Genomic DNA, 9,475 nt, shown 5'->3' with positions numbered 1-9,475 from the left:
TTATTAAGTTTATTTATTTTCAAAAAATGAATATAAATGAGGAAGTAAGAATAGAACTGACAAGGCTGGATATCAGTGGTTTGTAGATGCTGTTTCTAACCTTCCTCAAATTATTTAAGAGATTTAAATGTATTTATTATGATCTCAGGGTAATGTCTCGGTTGATATAAAAGAGTACAAAATCATTGGGGCCCTTAACTTACATCAGTTGAGGATAAAGATTATTTTTGGATTTTTTTCAGAATAAATCATAAAATCGTAGAACACGGGCTCAGAAGGGGATCTCAAGGATCGTCTGGTCCAGCTTTTCTTGGCAAAAGCATGGTCTAGACAATAAAATGGTGATAGTTATTTTAATTTCAGAAAAACTGGACTTTTATCTAAAGAGCAAATTAAAATGAAGATGTATAAACAAAGAAGCAAAAGAATATTTGCATTAAATCTCTGTAAATTTACACTCAAACAGTAAGACTGGAAGATGTGATATAGCGTAAATTTGTTGTGCTATCTGCAGTCAACCACATTTTGCCAAGATAAAATGGAATACTCAGGCAGAATTACTTACTTATTTCAAGAAGAATAACAAGTAGTAAATTTTAATTTTTTAATGTTAAATATTTTAAGTTAGAATAAATTAAGACAAAACCCTAAAATAGCTGGTATAAACATCACTATGCTGGATGTCAGACTATTAATAGATTCAGTACTGAAATGAACCACTTAGTTATATAAATTCATAGGGTTTTTTTCGCTATTTTTTTACAAAGCTTGTTATTTACCTGATTATAAAGATCTTTGGATCATGACAATGTGCAAATGAGGGCATAAACAATTTTCAAAGTAGGTATTAACTAAATAAGAAAGATAAGCAGCTCTATTATGGGCATACAAACTCTCTAATCTCAAAAAATTCCACATCATCTAACTTTCAACTCATTCTAAAATGGTTTAATATTATAAACTTCATATGGCAGAAGTATTATCAGACTGCAGCATGGGACTCACAGTAGTCAACAGCACTCTTTTTAATATTGTTCCCATTTGCATTTTAAATAACCAAATGGTTTTCAGGCATTTAATAGAAAAACATTTTTTTTAAATGAATACCAAGAGACATTTGTAAATAGCAGCACAAATTGCTCCTGGGCTATAAACCTGAGTGCCAAGTTTCTCTTCAGTATGAATACAGACAAGTGTTAAAAGTCTGAAAAATGGATTCCTTAATGGATATACTGGCAGACCTGTAAGTGTAATAGAGCTAGAATGTTCCACTTTAATAAAGATATCATATTTCATCTCCTAGATTACACGTAGCTTTTCTATTCTAAATAAAAAGATTAGAACTAGAAATTTTTTCCCTGCATATCACATTTAAAAATGTACAAGGGAATGTCATCCAACAATCTGTAAGCATCGAAATTATTTCCTTGAAAACAATAAAAATAATCCCTAAAGATATGGTAAATATACAGTTCCTTTATTGAACAAACAAAAATAGATTATGCATTGCTTTTTCAGAATCAAATACATTTTTTTTGACTGAAGCATGGAGACATATCTGGGGGCTTGAATCTTACCGCAGTCTCTGTGACTCTATATTTTCAGTGCATCAGTAACCTTGTATTTAACGAGATTATTTACAATCAGAGCCTTATAAGATCACACCCATTGCTGCTGGTGTGAGGGAGGGAAGGAGTCTTCTGAAATTGAATACAAATGTGATAGTTATTGTTACATTTATTGGGCTATAACCATATATCAAATGTGCTAAATTCACAGAGATAAAATAATACAATCACATCAAGACTGAAAATTTAATACTAGACAGGGACCTACAAGTTCCTTTCCATCATAGCTTGCTTTGTAGCTCATCTAAACAAACACTCTGCCACAGAATTTACTGGACAATTCTTGTCTGCTGGTTATTAAATGAAAGGGCTATTTCCTTCTGAAAGTTCTGCTAACTGCATGTAAACCTACTTGTAAACCTAATTTGTAAAACAAAATATCCATTTACTTGCTTTTACCAGAAAAAAAAAAAATTAAACACTCTCCACAGATATATAAGTGTCACGGTAGGAGGGCAGCAGGTCTAAGCATTGCTATTAATATGAAAATGCAGATTGGTCTTTGGAAGAATTTTGACAGTGGGATAAATTAGTTTAGATTTCACCTGACTGTATTATCCCCAGTTGCTATGCTAAAAATGTAGCTAAAATGTAATGCATATTGTCAGTATCAGATTAAGAACCTGACACTGGCGTGGCTGAAGTGTTTAGGCTTTTCTTTTCACAAGTACTACTTTCAGCTTTAGAGAAAGGGTTCAAGAAGTCACTGAATCTATAGATCCATTTTAGTAGAAAAGCAGACAACATGTTTGGGAGGTGGAACACGAGTTTGCTAGCTTATACCATATTTCCTTTTGGTTAACCAAATAAAAGCAAGTTTCAACTAGAGAAACAGTCTTCAGCTTGTGCCTTGCTTTCTTAGACTGAAAATAATGATCCACTTCAGCGTATATGTTTTCTAATATACTTTAACTACTTCTTCCGTACATACCCATATAACATGATTATGTTTCTGTCAAGACCTAAGTGGTGTGGATCGACAGCTATAGTAACCTGCTAGAACAAAACTAAGCGAAATTCACGCTGATGTCACTCATTGATGCCAGAAGGTGAAACAGGCCCTTGTTACTGACAAGTATACTGGGCATATTCCACACTCCATTAAAAATAACTAAGATAGAGGGGGATAGGAAAATAAGGCTTAGCTTCTTTTCGAATGCCTTGTGTACCTTCCCTAGGGAAGATCTTAAAAACATAAAGTTGGATTCAAGAGAAGCATTTATTAATATATTGCAGTGACTTTCAAATGCTTGGGGGAAGGTTTGGATCTTCCCTCTTTTGAAATGATGTGGCAGTGGAATTACACTGGCTTTACACTCATGTAACAGGCAGCAGAATGTAACACTTGGTATATAGCACAGAAGTTTATCCTGAATGGGAAAGTAAGGCTGTTGTTCTTTCCAACAGCACAATTCAATTTATAGCAACTTTTAAAATTATTATTTTATTTTTTATTTTTTATTTTTATTTTTTTAAATTGTGGCAATAGCTGAGTTTTGATCTTTATGAGTAAATTAACTACTTATATGGGACAAAAAGAAAGACAAGGAGTAACAGTACGGTAGAACCAGATAATTCCTCTTAACCAAGAGAGATTATGGTTACTTTTTCCCACAGGTGTGATTGCAGAATCTGCAAAATGATTTTGATATAGATTTCAGGGATTTTTCTTCCAATTATCTTTCTTTATACAGAATACTTTCATAGTACTTAAAAGTGGTATCCTTTATTACAAGCCTTATTACAGTAAAATCGATGGAAGCCTGAGTGATGGGTGTATTGTTGTGACACTTAAACTATTTGTAAATATTGCTCGAAGCTTTCTTACCATATTCTAGCAGGGCAACATTACAGCAAAGTATAATTTACTGCACATGATATATGCTGTATGCTTCAAAGATAATCACACTGGAAAACAGACTCATGAAAAAGAATCTGCAAGTGTGTCTCGTTTTCCAGTAAAACCTTTTTTGTCAGTCTTTGGGTTTGGTGGGTTACTCTGTGATTGTGAAACCCACAGATGTGGGCAGGAGGCAATTTTTGCTTTGCTTTAAATGCCCAGTACTAAACTGCCAGTACCTTGGTTGATGAGATTTCTCTTGGTTCTACACCTTACCCTTCCTTATGTTTTATACTGAAGCAAGCTCCTTTGACTGCAAGATTGGAGCCATGACACCAGCATGCTTTCATTACATTCTCATCCCAGATATGAAAAGAATGCATTGGTTTACAGTAATATTACACTCAGCAAGGGCTTTGTTTAGACTCACTTAAAATTCTTCTAAGAGACCTTGTAAGAGGAGCTTTAAAATTGTAAGGAAAAACTCAATGAATGGCCTTTCAGTCTGTATCAACCAGCTTGTAAAAATAATATAAACACCCCCCTACACTTTCTGAAAAATAAAATGTTCTAGCTGTCAGCCAAAATGCTAAGGGCTAACAACAGCAACAACAAAAATATTTATACTGCCCTTGCTCTCTTTCATAATCACTTCCAATTTATAGTTTATGGAAGATGTTTTATACATTTTACATTGTGATCGTACAGTGATCTGTACTTAATAACGAACAAGGAGTTTGACTACTATCTGGCTGTTTAGTAAAGCCTTTACTTTTTTCATGTATAATGAAGCTTTTATATTTTTATTATAGCAATAAAGTATGATTTTGTGATGTTTACTGCAAAAGAAGGTTGGCCACACCACAGGTAAATGTAACACGTTTCCATTGACATCATGCTAGTGACGAATATATGTCATGACTTTAGTTCTCAAACTCCATACATTTTGAGGAAGTTCCAAGAGTTGATCAAATCTGGATTGCCTTACTTATACCAAGGAATGAATCGAAACATCTAAGTAACTATCTACATATAACACTCCCCAAACCTATTTAAAGTACATCCATGTGTATTTTTTCTCATTTCTGAGTTTCAGTTTAGATATTTGTCAACAAATACCATAATTTTGGGGAGGAGGTCAATTTTTGGGCTTTTTATTTCACATAAAATATCTGACTGGAATTATGGAGATTTTCACCAAAAGGTGGACTGGAAGATTTAACTTACTCTTAATAGACTTGGTATTCTTGTTTTCTACTTCTGAAAATTTATACCTTACTTTCTTTTTTTTTAATCAAACACTTGCGCTAACAGGGAACAGAGTATTTTAGAAATAATACTGTGACTCTGCAGAAATGTTCAGATTAGAGTGATTCTTGGGGGGTGGGGGGAGGGGAAGGAAACAAAGGCATCTGAAATGAGTGTAAAGATGCAAGCAGGTGAGAATTTAGCTCAGCCCATTATGATGCTAAATTACGGCCATGCCTTGCCTTCCCTGAAGACAATTAAGTTGTAATCTTTCATCATCATATCATTTTACAATCATAGAACAGTTTGCATTTCTTCCTACTTTAAAAAATAGATCCTAGGTTGTTGTAATTATATGGATACACCGCCCAAGGTATTACAATCCCTTTTCCAAATAAAACCTTTCACTTTGACAGTGCTCTGCGTTCTGACAGGCACCTTGCTACATACAGGAAATACAAAGTAAAACCTGTGTGCAGAATCTTGCATGTGCCTTGTACAGCATGTGTGTTAAACTAAGTGACAGTATGGAAGAGGATAACTGAAGCAGCTACTTCACACGGGACCCCTATGAATATTCATTTTGCAGCAGTCAGTCCTGTTAGGCTGCTACACTACATTTCAAAGTAGTTATCAATAAATGTACTATAAATAAATAAACTACACATTTTTATTCTCATTGAATATTCTAGTTGATTCAAGCAAATTAGTTACAGTGTGTGAAAACTCCCACCAGGAAAGGACGTTTAACTGTTTTTTTATTACAGTTTTACTAAATCTAGAAACATTTCTCACACTGATGATTTACCAGAACTTCAATTTACCTCTGAATTTTATACATGCAAATTAAAAGGGACAGCAGGGTTCTACTTTTAGAATTTTAGCACCATTAAATACCAACTAAAATTACTACACTTGCAGAAAAGGAGAATAAAAACATAGCAAACTCCTACTCTTAAATTCTGCTATATAGTCAGAAAAGTAAATAAATACTCTAAAACATGGAAGTGTTTTCAATGAAAAATAATATTTACATTAGGAATGTAATCACATTTTCCCTCCAGTGAAATAAGGAAACTTGAATAGAGATCAGATATAGTATAAATATCCTTTAAAAACTCACCTCAGATAACACAGATTTCTACAAAATAAGTTAATAGATTTTTCCCGACCTTAATATTTGTGATTCTGAATGTGAAAGCTGTAAACTGATGAATGAGAAACTCTGAAGGTTTCATTTTATGAGTTTGAGTTTTACTTATGAGTTTTATATCTGAATGCATGAAAAGAACGTTATTAATATGGGATGCATATTTTTATAAAGTACAAACTGTGTGCTGTCTTAATTTTCAGCTTAAATTTACAGACATGCTACATGGCAACAGTATTAAAGCAAAAAAGAAGGGATACATTTTCCTAGTCAATAAAAAGCCATGGAAGTTGCATGGGGTAGAGTCTCTAGGAAATCCACTCTTTCTTTGAAAAAATGTCATTGGTGAGATAGAAGATTGGCACCACAATGAGCAAAATATAGTGAGGGCTGATACGGACTGTCAGCTAGAATTTGGGTTAAGACACTGACTTTTGTCTGCACGATGCCTATCTTCCAAAGAAGATGGAAGATTGAAAACTGAAAGTTTCCTCTCTCTGGTTAATGTGGTCTATACAAGTGAATAATGTATAAGAAGATGTTCCCTTGATAATGTCACAATTATTCATTGTACAGCCATAAACTCAAATATTCACATTAACAGCTAGGTATTATTTTTCTTCTATGAAATTAAGTGAGTGGCATCAGTGGTCATAAATGAGAGTATTCATCAAAGGCATAGGCCATGGCAGAGGATTAAGTGAATGCTGATGAAGTGTCCAGATTCCCATAACTTGGAATGGGCTGCATTCAGCATTCCTTTATTATCCATCTGCCACATAACAAAAAGTCTCATATATTTAATGCAGGTTTGCCCTCAGCCACGTAATAGGATTAGGAATAATTTCTACAAATTTACAAAAACAAATCACATGGGAAGGCTTAGAATTTGCTAATAATTTCTCCATAGCTGGGAGATCAAAGGGATGTAAGAGTCCAGAGCCAGGCGGTAGTTTGACCCTGGCCAAGCTTTTTTAATGAAAGGGTTAATCTTCTCAGAGGTGACCATAGAGGAGCAAATAGTGTGACCAAAGGCAGATTCAGGCCTCCAAAAATAGGAAGAAAATTGTCTGGAAAGTATGACAGCAAGAAAACATGTACAGAACAACAGTACATTTTCTGTCTGGAAAAATAAAATAAAACAGCAAACCACAATGAATTGTTTTTAAGCAAAGTGTGACTGGCAGGAGAGGGGGGTGGTGTTGTAGGGGGAGGAATACCATGTGGAGGAGAAGCAGCTTGCAGGGTGGACCAGAAATATTCCTGTTTCTTTCTGAATAATAAAGAAAAGGCTGAATGCCTTCAATCAAAACACTCTCTATTGTCCTCAGGTGAAAACTGTCTTCTGCAAACATGTGTCAAAGCTTAGGCTGGTTGGTTGTTTTTGCCATATGCTTGTCCTGTTGGTCTTTTTTTCAGAGGAAATGCAGTGTAAACACACACACTGCCTCATAGGTGAGTTTTTGGGAGGACCTGAACAAGTTGTCCAGTGAAGCTTTTTCAAAAATGTCCTTGGTTTGCTGCAACTCATATTTAAAAACTTTGGCTTCCTTGAAGGCAATTTATCTCTCAAATCAAGTCAAGTAGCCATGTAATAAAAGAAAGGGGAATTAAAACAAAAAGAAAAAAGGAAAGGAAATGAAGGTATAGGGGTGTGTGGCTGCCTATGTCTGTTTGTGGGTTGTTTTTTCTTGTTTGTTTTTTGTTTGTTCATTTGGGGTTTGTTTGTTTTGTTTTTGTGGATTTTTGTTTGTTTGTTGTTGTTGTTGTTTTTGTTTGGTTTGTTTGGTTTGGTTTCCCCCCCTCCCCCCTTAACAATCGCTAAGCCTGTCTAAAAATTTTCACCTTCTTGAATTTCCTTTCCCACTCAATAAACTGCAAAGGAAGAATGTTAACATCAACTATAGGTGACAGGTGATCATTTTCACTTTTGGTCCCTGACCTGTTTTAGCAAGTTTGAATGTAATGCTCCTTCTCTGTGGTTTTCTCTACCTACTGGACTACCCATCAAATAGCAGATCAAATAGTCTGATTGCAAGTAAATTACTGAATTTGTTAGAGCTGCACAAAAGCCCAAGCAGACATATGAGCCTAAGTGAAGGTGTTATTTCTTGTGTTTCTCTTCGTGAAAGAGAATTTTAGACCAAAAGTTTACTTCAGTCTCAAGAGTAACTTCGTATGAATCTATGTAACTTCATATGAACCTATCACATTCTTGCATTAAATAAGAAAGGAGGAGTAGTGACAACAGGGAAATAATGAGAAGATAATTCCCAGGAAAGAATGAAACATTTCAAGACAGAATATCTGTGTTTGAACATGGGGATTGCTGTGTACAGAAAAACCCCTGAAAACTGAGTAACTTTGAAAAGGGTCAGATTGATATCCCTGGTGAGAAAACTTGCTTTCACATGTCACTGACAGAGACTCCTATCAAGGTGGTTAGAAATAGAGGAAGGACTTTCAGGTATTATTAGACAGTTCATCTCTTTCCAGTTCTGTGTCACAAGATTTTCAAGAAAGATTCCAATGAATATCTAAAATTGATGTGACTTTCATGAAGAAAGTAACATTTGTTTGGCAGTGTAAACTGGACAGAGGTCACCAGATTTATTTCACACAGCTTACCAGGAAGCCAACAGTTTATAATAACTTGTAACTGGTATTGCTACCAGTATGGACTGAACTTAAACATGCTGTAGATATGAGACTGTAAATTCTTTTCTCCAGTTATTCTCACATTCTCTCTTTATTTAATATAGATCATGGTTCATTCCAACTCCCACATTTTAGGTCATTCCAATTAGGATGTTGAAATCCAGACTGATTTTTTTTTCAGGCACAGCAGTGCAACTCAGTCTTCTCATATAAAATGAGTTTTGATATTTTCCCAGTGTGTAGAGGTATAAGTATCTTGTAAATAACTTTCAAGCAGGGCTTGAGGTTAATGTTTTGTGTCCCACAGTCTCAAGCTGTGATGATCATAACCAAAAAATAACAACCACTTTCATCCATCACAGGTCAGAAACAGGAAATGCTCAACAATTCCTGTTTCTTTAGTGACAACGCAGATCTATTGACTCCTGTACACATCAGAGAAGCAAAAGTTTTAACTAATGACATCTACCTTTAGGAGGTCCTTAGACCATGTTTAGACTAAAATCTCTAGCAGTTAAACAAATTTTAGGCATCTAGCATAGCAGGCTGTTGGCTGGCTGTTGATATTGCACTGTTACTGCAAAGACATGGGGTCTTACTCTGAAACTCCCTTGGAAGTTATAAGTTGGGTATCCTTAGCTAACTCTCTTCTGTTGGCTGAGGTTGTCAGCTACCTAAATGAGGTAGCCAGGACAACTACCAAAACTCGAGCTGTGTGAGAGGACTCAGATTTTAGACCACCAGTAAGAATTACATCACTAGTAAGACTCCAGACTGTGTCCTACTTCACCTTACCAAGTAGCGATGATGTGACAGTGCTCTTTACTGACAAACAGCACAAATGCAAGAATAGCCCTGTTCTACTCCACAGACATGTTGCCTATGAATATGCTGGTAATTTGAGCCATAAATTAGTTTTACCATAGTTTTATAAAAACAACACAGTGACTG

This window comes from Pipra filicauda, unplaced genomic scaffold, assembly GCF_003945595.2.
Source record: "Pipra filicauda isolate LSUMZ 115617 unplaced genomic scaffold, ASM394559v2 scaffold134_size1991817_pilon, whole genome shotgun sequence".
Taxonomy (NCBI): Eukaryota; Metazoa; Chordata; class Aves; order Passeriformes; family Pipridae; genus Pipra; species Pipra filicauda.
This window is presented reverse-complemented; position numbering follows the sequence as displayed.